Genomic DNA, 15,216 nt, shown 5'->3' with positions numbered 1-15,216 from the left:
GTTGATTGTGTTTACTTGGTTGTAACGCATTTGGGTCACGCCTGTCATTGCAATAGAAGTTTTTCAATAAATAAAATAAAAAAAATAGGTGGTTTAGATGCTTAACTCGTGACACTGTAACCAGTACTTTAGTATTACATTGCAAAAGCCCGACTAGGTAAATTTCATAGTTGCGAATGGGTATACATTTATGAGCTGTAAGCAACTACTAATATAGGACTTACACCCAAAATTATTTTAAACATATACTTATGCTTAAAAATCTATAGTTTAAATCTAATCAACTATAACTGAAACGACAGATTGCAAACCGAATAAAAAAATGTTTTTATATTTACGTTCTGCATATCCTAGTAGTTAAACTATTTATTTTAACTTTTATTATTTTATCACACAAATATAATATAGTGTCTTGGAGACAATTGTAAATGATTTAAAGCAATATACTACAATGTGTTAAAAAGATTTTTAAAAACCTAGTTCGAGTGATTAACTTAAGACTTAATAATAACTGTTTTTATTGATTTTTTTATTTACATTACAACATAGTATACAACTGCTCATATTTTATGTACATATATTTAAATAGTATGTGTATAATAATTTTATTTATATGTAATGTATTATAAGAAAGTTATAGTTTTTCATTTAATTAATTCATCAGCAACTGACGTTTTCTGATCTAATTGTACTCGTACGTCATTTTATATAACAATGAACTGTTTTTTTGTATTACTTTATATGAGTCAATTGACGTAGGTATAAGCTTAGCAATTACTATTTTGTATTTGTATGTATTATTTTTTTATTATAAAATACTTAAATATTTTCTGCACGCTTCTATTATTTTAATGTTCTATAAAAAATTATATATTTATTTGAACTAAGATAATTATAAAGTATATAAATAATACATTTTTTAAAACTTTTACATAATATATACATAAAAAGTATACTAAGCTTTTGAGTGTATAATACAAGTTGATTTGCTCATTTTTGCATGTTCATTCATAAATTCTTGAGTTCCAGACTAGTGGGAAATACCATATTTTTGTGTCTTTTTAAAATAATTTATAACAAAAAAGAAGTAATACCAACAGATTAAATTGGCGCACAATTTAACATAAATTATAAACTGTCTTTTCCTTTTGCCAATATTCATTGCAAAGAAAATGTAGGTATACAATTATCCTTGAAATGCGAATATCTGGAATAGTTTATTCAACATTCAAAAACTCTTATACCGAGATATTATTGAAATTATATTGTTTTAGATTCATTTTTAAAAAAAAATTATGTTTCACTTTTAAGATATTGCCAAGGATTTGTTTGCCACGAAGTGCATAAATTTGGTTTGCTTTAGTTATAAACTGTATATTCTCTTGAGAATATGCAAAGAAATAATTTATCGGAAATAGTTATTATTATCTATAATTTTTCGCTAATTACCAATTTATTTATTAAAAACTTGGTTTAATTAGTCACGCGAAATATTTTGGTAAATTGTATTTATAAGTGAAAATTGGATACAAAATTTGGCAAACCTTCCCTATAACTTTAATATTTTTATTTTTATCTGCAACGGCTTCTAATATCACCGTAAAAAAAAATTGATTGAATAGTAAACAAGGGATATGACGCTAAAATTACTTTTTCGGCACAAATAATGCTCTTAAATCGTATATGTATTGCTTGCGTAACACTGCTCAAATGCAAATTACGAAAAATGCGCCTTATTAAGACAGCCAATAATTCTGCAGAAAATGGTTTTGAAGCATTGGGATAAATTTATTGTTCAGTATTCCACCGTAAGCCGTTTTTGGAATAGGTTAGATTAAAATCAATATAATTTATCACATTTATTTATGTTACAGTATAGTTCTGTAAATTATTATTTACTACTATATTTTTATATAATATTTTATTAAATATAATACATCTTAGATGTTTTGTAGTTGTTTTCATGTATTAATTGTGTCATTAATATAGAATATAGATTAGAAAAAAATTAATGGTTAGTGGTTGCAATAAGGGAAAAATAATAAAACTCTTTAACAATTAAAGTAAGCAATTACGAAGCTTATTGACATAAGAAGGATAGTAAATAAAAGTCATAATTAACCTAAAAAAGCAAACATATAATATTATATTAATAGCAATCAAATATATATTCAAAAATTCATTACGTGACTAATTGAAACACTATAACGTAGCCCGCGGGGTATGTTTTTAGCTACTTTGGGTCGAGTTTTAGACATTAGACCACCTCAGATTTGAAAGAAAAAACTCACCAATATAGTAATTAAATGTATACTATAATAAAAAAATATTGTTGTACATATTCCATAACATATCAGGCGTTAACTTGTTTCATTTGTAGTAAAGCACATATTTTCACGTTAAGTAAAAATATTCTAATAACTAAAATTTGCCAAACATTATTTTTTATTGGTTCTTTAACCTAACAATAAACTGTTTCTATTGCATATACGCTTTCACGTAGTGTATGTAATGTAATGTATTGTCATAAAGTCGTTTTGACCATTATCAATGGCATATGCCACATTCGATTGGCTCCGATGGTCTTCTTCATAATAAGACTTAACATTGAACGAACCCATTAGACCGTGAAAATCATCTAGTTCTTAACGACCGTGAAAGTTAAGGCCAATAACATTCAGCAGCACGCGTGTCAACGGTCCAGCGCAACTGCGTGATTCTAAACTTTTTCAACAATTTTTCATGCGATTGAAAAGTGGAGAAGAGCTCCAATATTTATGTTTGTACACAACACATGATTATTGGTGGCAGTAGTAGATCGATTGTTAATTAACGATTTATTACCGTAACGTAAACAAATAATTATGCGTTAATACGGTTTGAGAGATAAACAAGAACAACTAAATTATAACATGCTCCTTGCTTGAAGAGCTTTTCTTTAACCACTTAAACGCCAGTGACTCACCGGTGCGTCATTTGTTGATTATTTTTTTACAAATTATTTTTTATAACAAGTTAATAAATTATTTACAAATTATTTTTTTAATTTTTCAAGATTATTGTACTAGCTTCATCAGTAAACCAAATATTTTATATTTATTTTTAGAATGAGATACTGACCTGTGAAAATAAATAACAGATGACTCACTAAAAAGTCGCTGGCGTTTAAAGGGTTAAAAACATCTATAATATATTACTTACTTAGATATTTGTAAACGATATATATTTTCAAAGTATTTAATACTGGAAATAACTAGTAATACGTCAGAAATACTACTTTATTTATTTTTAAACACAGATGCCATATTTTGTGAAAATAAGAACGAATTTTTGATTGGAATATCATATAAATATCGCGCCAGCTGTTTTTCAGCACTAAAGACGCGTATTTTTTGGTAGCCTAATCTTTCGGTAACCATCGTGTGAAGAACAGTTACTGACAATAATACAGAGACTGACAATTATAGCTGAATCCACGGAGTAAGATTCCCCATAGAAGGTCAGCCAAAAGTCTGCGTCAATTCGTCCTCCAGAATATCTAAATCCTAGATGGGTTTAGATATTCTGGAATCGCGTCGCTGAGGGTCTGCGCCCCGATTAGATTGCCTCAAAATCAGTGTTCCCAGTGACGTAAATCATTAGTAATTCACTAGTATTTTTAGTGTTCAATTAGTACTTCCTTTAAATATATATTATAATGTAAGTTTTAATTAAATAAAATGTTTTTTGTGAATATAAAATACTTGTATTATATGTACGAAAGCTAGTGCATGTAAAAATATAAGTTAAAATGATATATCTACAATTTAATTATTATTAATTAAAATGTTAGATGCAATACAAAAATGATCAGAAAAGGCGATGGGATGAATCATAAATATATAAACGCCTTAAATTGCTCAGTGTTATAGTTATGCAAACGTTAGAGTCACAAACAAATTTAGTTATTAATATACAACTAATGTATTTAAACGAATAATATGCGTACTAATTGACCCCAGGCGAATCTGTGTATCACCGCTTGCTATATATCTATATATTCAAGATCTCAAGGTGAATGTCCTGCATCCATTGCATTCCGTTATATCGATGTGGACCAAACTGCATTGCAGAAATTTCATTGTAAGTGTTATAGATATAATCAAAGCTCTTTATAATAATTTTATTGAATCATATTGCAAAAATAAAATTATTTATTTTATGTTATAAGTAAAAGTTCATGTGTTTTGCATTTCATCCCTTCGTTTTATTATTCTCTAAATGGAAAGCGAAAGTTGCTTTGGAATTGATATTTGCTTAGATCGATATCTCGTAAAAGCAAAAATGATCAATGAAATGAGAAAAAAAAAATACATTGCAATCCGACAAAGGTAGAAAGTGTGAAAGTAGTTCGCTAAATAGATAAATCTCATATAAGATATTATGTAACATTATGTTATGGTTATTGCCTTTGATTAATGTAATAATTCATTAATAATTTGTAACTGCTTTTAATATTTTTTTATTTATTAAATAGCTTGTTATAGTACGATTACCATATCAATGGGTTATTTCTAATAGTCAAACAAGAGGACTTTCTCTAATTGTTACTTAAATATTACTGATAAAAATATTCAGACAACAAAAAAAATTGTGTTAAGAAATAAATTTATACAAAAAAAAGTAGTATGATGAAATCATCATTAAACATTTTATAACTCCATATTACATTTTTTGAAGATCAAGTTATGTTACATATGATATGAGAAAGTTAATTGATAAATGTTAAATGTTTTTTCTTATCTCGCATGAACGGGTTATAAAATTATTTTATTACTCTCCAATTAAAAAAAACTAATCTTAATACACCTTTCTCGCATATTTTTTTATATTATTATTATATTTTGATGTTTCATATATGGACATGTGTATTTTAATTGAAGAACACGATGGCTTTAAATAACATTTGCATTCTAAATCAATATAAAGTAACATGGACTTATTATACTACCAAAATAATGCATATTAGTAAAAATTATATTTATTATTTTACAGATTTATGTCAAAATATGTTAACTAACAGATATTTAGACAATTGGACATTTATTCGTGTTTCAATCAAAAATCATAATGAGCTTATTGATGGAAATGTTCAAAAACAAATAGAAATATAATTTAATGATTATTTATTTACTGAAAATAAAACTGTAGTTTATTTCAATACTAGAAATATCTTTTTTTGCTATATAAATGCATTAGTACAATTTCCCTAATTATAAAGAACATATATTAAAAAATACAATATATTATTATGAGAGGCAAGCATCACATAATCTCAAATAATTTATGTAATTTTGAAAAATAAAAATAAAAACATATTTTTGAACCAAAAATATTGTTTCAACACACGATACCTTCAAATAACATCATATTATTTTACTATAATACTTAGGATCTAAATTATTTGACATAAAATTCGAAATGTAAATCTTACACCTGCTTAGAAAACAAAATTGCGAAAAATGTACGAGGGTTTAGATCAGTTTACAAATTGTTTTTACACATCTACCATTGTATCTGCATTTATGCGAAGGTCAAAAACTCAGTCGGTCGGCGAGAAATTAGTCTCATTTTTAACCGACCTCAGTCAGCTGCTTTGGTCTATACCAATTGAATCACTGCATATATTGACAGCTAACCAACGCCACTCTTTGATACTTCGGGTATCACTACATTCAAGCTAAGGACGTGTTGATATCTAGACGCTAATGGACTATCCTGACTTTGAGATTGAGTTACTTAAGACCCGTACACTGTCTATTCCTGATGTCGACGCATACAATTCGACATTTTCTCGCGAGAGAAAAGTAGAAACCACCAACCTACTTTTACGACCCCTTACATTTGGCTGCAACTTTAACGTTCACCTGAACGAAGCCATCGCAAATTAACTACGACTGATTCTGTGATTGGACGGTTCACTAAAATCTTCTGCGGTAATAAATATACATAAATCACGCGTCTTCATTGTTGGTCACCATTTTAAGTACATAAAACTAACATACAATCATTGTGGTAAAATTTATTAATTAACTCGTGGTTAAGATATTCTTTAGAATTGTAATTGCAAAGACCTTTATTTGCATAAAAATACTGTGAAGTCACTAGATCGTTTACAAATTGCAACCTTATGTAAATACATACGAACTGGATGACAGGAGGCAGGGATTAACTACATGGTTAATTTATCAAAATCGTTCACCAATCGACAGTCCAAACTCATTTAAACGACGCCGAAAGATTAGTCATTTAAGGACTCTATTTCACGACTATTTTTTCATATATACATTTATTGTATAATAAACATGTATACCACTGAACAGATTCACTGAGCGTTTTATTGGCTGATTGAGTCACACCTATCTTATAACTCGAAAGATATATGTAGATATACATATACAAGAGAAACTTAAATTATATAAGCAAAGCTAAATTTATGCGATTGATGAAATATTAGAGAGGATTAGACAAGTTGATGAGTCAAGTTATAAATAAAATGTAATTGTGTTCAGACTTTTACTATATTAAAATAAAATATAAATTTTAATACATTTGGTTTGAATTATAATTTTATTGAATGAGCTATTGTCTTTCAATGGAATACGGAATCAATTCCATTCTTTCATTATTGTTAACAATAAACGGAAAAGTACTGACTGTGATCGTTAACCGATTAATGCCTGTCAATATAAACAACTTATTATAATTAATACTAATATGATTCAAAGAACATTTGTCGCGTGTCTTCTCAATAGCACCACCGACTTTCTTCACTTTCCAACGGTCAGCTTCAGAAGACGACCTTCCGACCGAGAGTTTTTCCGACTCAACTACCATCATTAAGCCACCTATCTACCATTCGTCCGACGATTGCAATTACTCGTACCCGGACTTCTTAGCTTACTTCTACTAGAAAGCTTTTCTTTAATACAGCGTTTTAAAAAAATGACAATGGCACCAAAGATATTAGGAAATCGTCGAAAGTTGAGAATCGCGACCGCGAATTCGGAAAATTACACCTGTTCGATGGTGGCAATCATCTGTAATTTCTCTGTAAACAGACTCCGCTTTTTCTGAGCAATTTTCGGTAATAAAACTCGCAGACGAGCGACCGAGATTCTTTTATTATTTTTAATCGTTAGTGATTATGTTTATAATTCAATTTGCTTGTGTATGAAGTTGATTGGGCGTTAAAACAATTATTGCTATATTTAAACATTTCGTTCGAACTAGTTCGTTATATTTAGTTAAACTATGGCAAATCGATTGCTGTAACTTTCTGCATTCTATTTAATATTTCATAATTAATCGATTACACAGTTGCTGTTAATTTCTTTTAAAATCACTGAAAATATGTGTTGCACCTATATTGATTTTTAATAATGGTAAATTATGCAAAAAAAAAATTTCATGATACTATGCTATTATAATATATATATCGTTTCGTGTTTTTTTAATATCATTTTTTTAATACATTATTTATGGCCAATATAATATTTTATATTTTAGAAATCTTGAATCTTGACTGTTATATTTTCAGTCACGTAAATTGATTCACGTCGATTCACTTTCGCTAAGTTGAGCGACTTTTTAACATTTTTTTTGCAAATTTGCTCTGAATTCTTAAATAAAATTTACGGTAAAAACATTATCATTATATCAAAAGTTGTTTGCTTAATTTGATTTTAATAATCAAATAAAATTTATAATACACAACTATCAGCTGAAATTTTAACTTTCATTTTTTAATAAAAATGTTATTTTATCCTAATAATGTTAATATTTCATTTTTCGCGCTGTATTTTGATAACATCGAATTTGTTTTTATAAATAATTGTTTTTCAAATTAGATTTGAAGATATCAATTAAGCAAATATAAACAATGTTTTAAATGTAAAAGCAGCACAAACATTGCTTTTGATATGGGTCCTGTTGTAGCAAATCCTACGCAAAACCGCTTCTAGTAACTAGATAAGGGGTGACTCGTCGATGAAAGTTTTAATGACTTGAAGTTTTTGCTCTAAGAAATCCTTTTTGTTTACTAAGTCTCAGGGATAACGGATTCAGATAGTCACAGTTCTAGTCGTTGTTGAAAAAACATAACCGCACACCATAGAGAGGACCTACGCTTTCAGATATGTCGCCGTGATATTTAATCCTTGACTCTCAATAAAGGTTGCCACCTCGCAAATGTTTAAACACCATACTTTGCTCTTTAACCGGTCAAGCTCACACATAAAACACCCATCAGCACCCCCAGAGATAACCCCTAGAGCTGCATCCACGGAGACTACGCCTCTTAGAGGATCAGTATATTACATTATTAATATTATAACTTCCTTAATTAACAATTGCTTATGTAAATATAATATAACTTAAATAATAAATATTGTAAATTTTGAAAGGCTTAATTTTGGGATTGGACGTCGGGATTAGACGTCAAATAGTCCGATATTTATTGTGCAAAATCTATGGTTTACCAAAATGTGTAGAGAAAAATGTAAGTGCTTGACGGGCGATTTATGTCTGAGAGTAGGTACCGTAATCGTCGTTGGTTGCCAGTATTTTTGTTAGCGATTATTTGTAATGTGGCAATATGTCACATATCAAATTACTTCTTTAAAAAGCATTCAATCTAGTTAAAGATGGCTTTTTGTCTAATTAACTGTCGAATATTTACAAATAATACGTACAATAATGTTTTTTATTGTGATTTAAACAGTATTGCTTCAAGTCTATAAAGGTTGCTGGTTCATTATGTGGCAAAAAATATTTTTGTTTGAGTGGCTATTGTGCAATTTTGGGTGTTCTGCAGATTTCTAATGTTAATTTTTAAACCTAACCATTGTCAATTTGATGATTACTGAATTGTTGAAACCTACGTAGAATATATGATTCAATGGTGATTTAAAAAAAAACTGTTGAAGACCTTGGAGATGAAAAAGGTTGTAATCGTAATTCATTAGTTGATAATAACCAGCTGAAATTAAATCAGAACCACATGCAACAATTCGAGAGATTTCACAAAATATAAGCGTTGGTAGTTTAGCAGCTCTAATTCACTCAAAGCAATTAGGAAAATTAGAAAAACTTTGATAAATGGGTGCCGCACGAACTGAATGTAATTACTATTATTTTGTTCTTTGCTACATACAGTATCCATTTCTCGAACGCGCATTTTTGTTTAGACATTCCGACCACTTTAACAACCAAGCTTTTGCCCAAAGAGCATTTAGAGATTTTTATCAACCTTAGAACTCCTGAATTTTACACTACCAAAATATATACATAAGGCAAAAATATGTCGACTCTTGTTGTTTTAATCGATCATTAAACGTAATTATTATAATGAACTTTAGAGTTATTCAACTCCAGCATCATAAAAGCCTCGCGCCTGCTTTTATGGTACACAACACGCGCAGAGTTTTCCGATAGTCTAATCTTACGGTAATTGTTTTATCAGTCATTAACCATTTTTTTCAATATTTTTTTAAAATAGATCTACCAACTTTTTTAAACATACAATACCATAATGCTTTTGCTTAGTTCTAGTACAAGGGCATTGTGACAAACCTAGTAAGTAGAAAAACGCTTCCGCCTTAAATCTCAATTTTACGAATATACCTTAAACCTAACATTTTAGACAATGTTTCTAGACTATTCTAAAAAATAGGCAGTTCATAGAACACGCAGCCGTATCGAATTCACTGCCGCTTCATAAAAAGTGTTTTGATTCACACATCCAATTTTATGTGGCGTGAGATCATCATTCCTTTCCCACATGCCTTGTTTGTTTCGAAAGATGTTTTTCTGGAACGATTACCGAGTTTTGATATAACAGCATCAGCATAATGATCCCGTGGACTCCATTTTACACTTCACTTCAACACTGTTGTTTGCGTACCAAAGCGACTTTTAATTATTAATGTTACTCTCACAGTTGAGTGTACCTGTGCTGCAATTTAAAACAGTTTACGCTGGAAAAGGAAAAATGTTCAATCCGATCTTCAAAGTCAACTTTTAAATATATTCAAACGTGTTTGTTTAGATTATGTCAATTTAAGTATACATAATATTATTAAATAAGTAAAAGTTTTTTACGTTAGATCTTAAGGAATGTGAATAAATTGACTTAAGATTAATTTGCATGTTAATATTTAGTAAAAGTGGTCAGTATAAATTCGATGTTAATAAAAAGATATGTTAATAAAGAATCTAGAAATGATATTTATAGCCAGAAAGTAAAATTAATGACGTATTAAACGGTATAATATATGATAAAATATATTGCCACAGTGTGCCCAAAATATATAAATACCTATATGACGTTTAAATAAACACAAAAATGCATTTTCTACTGGTTTGTGCTAAAGAAAAAATATTTATATTAGTGATTAAAAACATACCGTTTTGATTATTTTGATAAAAAATTCGTGAAATGATTTGATTGTGAATTTTAATTTTGGATGATAACATTGTTTAAGCCCCCGACAACCTTGATCTGAAACAGACATTAAAACAACCAAATTTATTTTGACAAAAACAATCGACCTTTATACCAAGCATATGTATGTCTATATGCTTGTGTTTATTTTTAATATTAATGTTCTTAAATTATTTTATAATACTTGTATCTATTTTTAACATAAATTTTATTATACCAAGTCTGCAAGTATGTTATTAGTCTTTCAAGTAACGTAAAACTTACCATTATTTAAAAAATAAAAAGTTAGTCTTTCAGTCAGGACCGGCTCAGATATTGAGATTTCGCGCAAGATTGCGTCTCTTCATACATATTATATCATAACGAAACGGGCCCCGCATATATTTTCCCGAGGCCCCGCAAAATCCCCAGCCGGCCGTGCTTTTAGTCTTATATTGTAGATGCTCTACATTTCTTCATATAATGTAAAGAAACTGATTATATACCTCATATGTGTATAATTATGTATGTATATGTATGTAGCTGAATGCAAAAGTCGAACGATTACTTGCAATATTTATGTTTGAACTTCTAATTTAAAAATGAATAACCATATGTAAAACTTTCTTTTTTTATTCATTGTTAATGTAGAGCCATTCTTTAAATACTTTTTTATGGAAAATTTAGCGTAATCTAAGTTCAGTAAAAAATGTATAGTATAGTATCATATTATAAACAAATTATATTTCTATATATTTTTTACGATTACTTCAGTATATTCTGTGTATATCACAGAGTTTTTTGTCCACCCTTTTGTTATCAAAATCGTTAATAAATAATAATGAAGCTTTTATTAGCTTGTGTGCATTATATAAATAAAAACATATCTTAAATCCTCCCTTCGCCTAAATTGTATTAGCTTATAAAAAAAGTAAAATTTAATTTTGTTCAAAGCATTTTTGATAATGTTTGGGTTGCTACATTATTATTGTGGATAAAACAAATCGTCATTCGTGAACAAATTGTCAACACAAAGTCACTTTATATTTTTAATACAATTATTTATGGCCACTGAGCCATTATGGCTATCTACCCCTAAGGAGTGAAGGAAATTTGCTCCATCAGTTCAATTAGTCGAAATATATATGATATTTAATTGGTGAGGCAAAGCTGCTCAAGATCAAATATATAAAACGCCTAATTGGAAGAGAAACATCATTCCATTCTTTAAGATTAAATTCAGCCCTTCCTTTTGGACAGCGTTTCGGACTCACGCCCCAGCACCAACTAAGTTGCTACCCCCACCCCACATATTATTAACACGTTACAATTAAAACATAAGTTGATAATCATTTAAATATCATACAACAATGATACTTTACCAGCAATTATCTTTCATAAATAAATTTAAAATTTATAGTAATTCAAATTAACTACAAGCATTTTAAAATTTAGTGTAAATTAAAATAACTACATAGTGTAGTTTGTTGAATTACAATTATTTAATAAATTTACAGCTAAGAAAATATAGTAGATCAACGCTGAAAAGCAGCGACGAGAGCAACTGTATGGTAACCACAGATTAAAGAATATAATAGTAGCTAATTAAAATCTTTTGCGACTTTGATGAGCTTAAAAAGCATATTAAAAGCTTCATATTCGCCTATTGGATCGCAAAAATTCCTTATTTTTTTATTGTCTACGAATTCTTAGCGATTTTTACAACTTTTTGTTCTCATTTTTACAGCTTTTGCACATTTTTGAGTCATTTTACGGTCGAATAAACCGTAAAACTTTTGCAGAAGCAACAGTTAGGCAACCAAATATCTCACTTTTGTACCTATTTCTGACGTTTCTGATTGTTTTATTCTAATTAATTGTAATTTTGGAAAATCAAACGGATGATATTCCATAATGTTCCCATAGTAACGTCTAGTAATTCATTCTTAGAGCAACCAAAATCCATAATCGCTAATATGACTCCCGTTCTACTTATTGTAGTTTATTTTACAAGCAATTAATATAACGTTCGCTCCAAAATTAGAAGCTTGCAGATTGTAAATATTCCTCATATACATATGAATACGCATTTCCAAAAATTTCACTCATTAAATTAACCCACGCTTGGTTAAACCCGATGAAATTTTCGGCTCGGTTATTATTGAGAGATTAACTAATTACGTCTGAGTTATGTATATAAAATTAATTGTGTGAATCTTGATATGGCAACAATATAATCACCATTTAGAAACGGTTAATTACGGCGGCTCTTCGGATGCAAATGGTAGACAACTAGTGGTAGAACGAGTTGGGAATGGCGATGTAGGTTTATGGAGCAAGAATTGAACATCAAAGTACGCGAGATGTTGCACCATCGGCCGACGCGAGATATGATCATGCTAAATGTATGATAATATTATGTGAAATTGCTCTTTTGCTTATCGCCGAGTCATGGAACAGGTTGAAGTTATTTTTATTTTTTTTCTTGCAAGTATAATATTTAACTTTTTCATGATTTATTATTTCTCTCTTATTAATTTTGGTGAATATAATATTCTTTAAAATATACTGACATCTATAATATTTATTTTTATTTAAATGCATTGAACAGATTATTTTGGTTTAAAACCAAACTATCAGTAACCAAAGAACTTCGTCCAGTTATTAATATTATAAATCAAGCAATGGCAAAAATCTTGGAAAAAACTATTGTTTATTAATATAATTACTTTTACACTCTAAAACTCTTTCCTAAGTTCATACATATTATGTCTTCAAAGGTAAAAAGTCTATCAACCTCCAATCTAATCTCTTTATTTTTAAATATATGATAGTCGATTGGTGAGATGACGGGAAAATATGGAAGGTGAAGTAGAATTTACCATCCTAATTCACTAACTTTAACTTGTATGTCTTGCAAACTCGTCAGGGACGTTATTTGAGGGGAGCAGTTGGGAGTATTTGCCCCCCCCCTGAATTTGACCAGAAAAATGCATGTCATTTAATGAAATACTATAAATTTTAATGAAATCATTCCTGGTTCTAAACCACAAATTCTCGGGTTATCCCTTAAAGATAATATAAAAAAAACAGTCTCGGATCTATCCGGATACATTTTTTAAAATATGTCATTCCAGTGAAATCATATCGGAATACATTTTCACTGTTAGATACACATTTTTACCATTGAAAATATAATTTATGTGGCAGGTGCTAGTAAAATTATACGATTTCAAGTTTTCCATACGTAGTAAGTAATATACACATTTATATATTTATCATTATTTATTTACATACGATGGATAATTGCTATATTTTCACTAGTGAAGTCCAAATAGATTTTCCTCAGTAGATATCTATTTCTACTAGTGAAAATATATGCTGCACTAAAATATCTATGACACTCAATTTGACAATTACGAAACGTCCATTTGCTGTTCAAACCCAAACATAACCCAATGAAAGTTCTAAAACTAATTGTAGTTTTTATGAATGTTCATTATGTCAAGTTCAAAATAGAAACTAAGCTAACTCAACTCTCAGGGGTAAATAAGCGGAAGAAGAGGTACATACAGACTTTGCATCTCGCATATTGCTCTATACTTAATCTACGCTTCGATATTACACTATGTCTTAAAAATAAGATAGCAATCCTTACAAATATTACTACGGTCTTTTGATATGATATTTTGGTTAAAGTGTTCAAACTAAAGTTTGGTCAATACTAAGGCGCAAAAACAATTATCATTTCCCAGAAGTTAAAAATTCACATCAAAAGCAATAAAATCGTGTCGGCGCCGTCGCAGTGGGAACGCTCGGTAACCGTTTACTGAATATATTTGATGAAAGATCAGAAGTAGAGTACCGAATTGAGTTACAATATTGAAGCCGCTTCACCGCTCGAAGTCCAAATGTAATATAAAGGCAAAACCTAAGTAGTGAAGTGATGATTTCCAGGCGCCACTTGTCTGATGTGTATGTGAAAAGTTTTTTTATGTGATTGGTGACCAGCAGCTCTGACAAATCATCTACAGGTTTATTTTGACCCTCTTTAGGCGAGCATTTTCTATATTTCATTTACTTTGAAGAGACGGTATCTTTGAGGTGGTCAGCCATAATAGCTAAGAGGCCATAAATTGTATTAATTGTTGCTATGAATGAATCCTTTTAACAATGACTGTATGATCTATTTAGTAGCAGGTAGTATTTTCATGACGTAAACAAGATATAATTATATGATTAAAATATATAAAAATTACATAAGTTGTTGTCTATTTTTCAATTAGTAAATTTGTGTAATAGCAACATTTTCAATGTAGTTCGATCAATTTTTTTTAATAAAGGTGTAAATATTTATTTACTGCAATTGAAATTATCATAGAAATACATAATAAATAATTGCATACATAATATCGTATTTTTTTATTCATAAAACAATGGAATAATAATTAACTATTATAATATAATTTAATTCAAATCTAATAAATCTGATCCTAAATTGTATTCAAAATATGTATTTGTGAGAATAATAATGTTGTATTTTATAAAATCAGACAGTATCTTATACACATATATGATCTAATCTATTAGGATTATTAATTATTTTTATATTTTAAATAGTTGATCAAAACATGGCAAAATTATTAGTGAATGAGTTTCAAACTAGACAATAAATTCACTACTAACAAACAAATCAAACTGTTAACTAATCCCCCTGACATATTTTTATAGATTCAGTCTCATCATTGACATTT

The sequence above is a fragment of the Plectrocnemia conspersa genome, unplaced genomic scaffold, assembly GCF_051122295.1.
Source record: "Plectrocnemia conspersa isolate PC_06_02 unplaced genomic scaffold, ASM5112229v1 ptg000003l, whole genome shotgun sequence".
Taxonomy (NCBI): Eukaryota; Metazoa; Arthropoda; class Insecta; order Trichoptera; family Polycentropodidae; genus Plectrocnemia; species Plectrocnemia conspersa.
Note: the sequence above shows the minus strand (reverse complement) of the source record.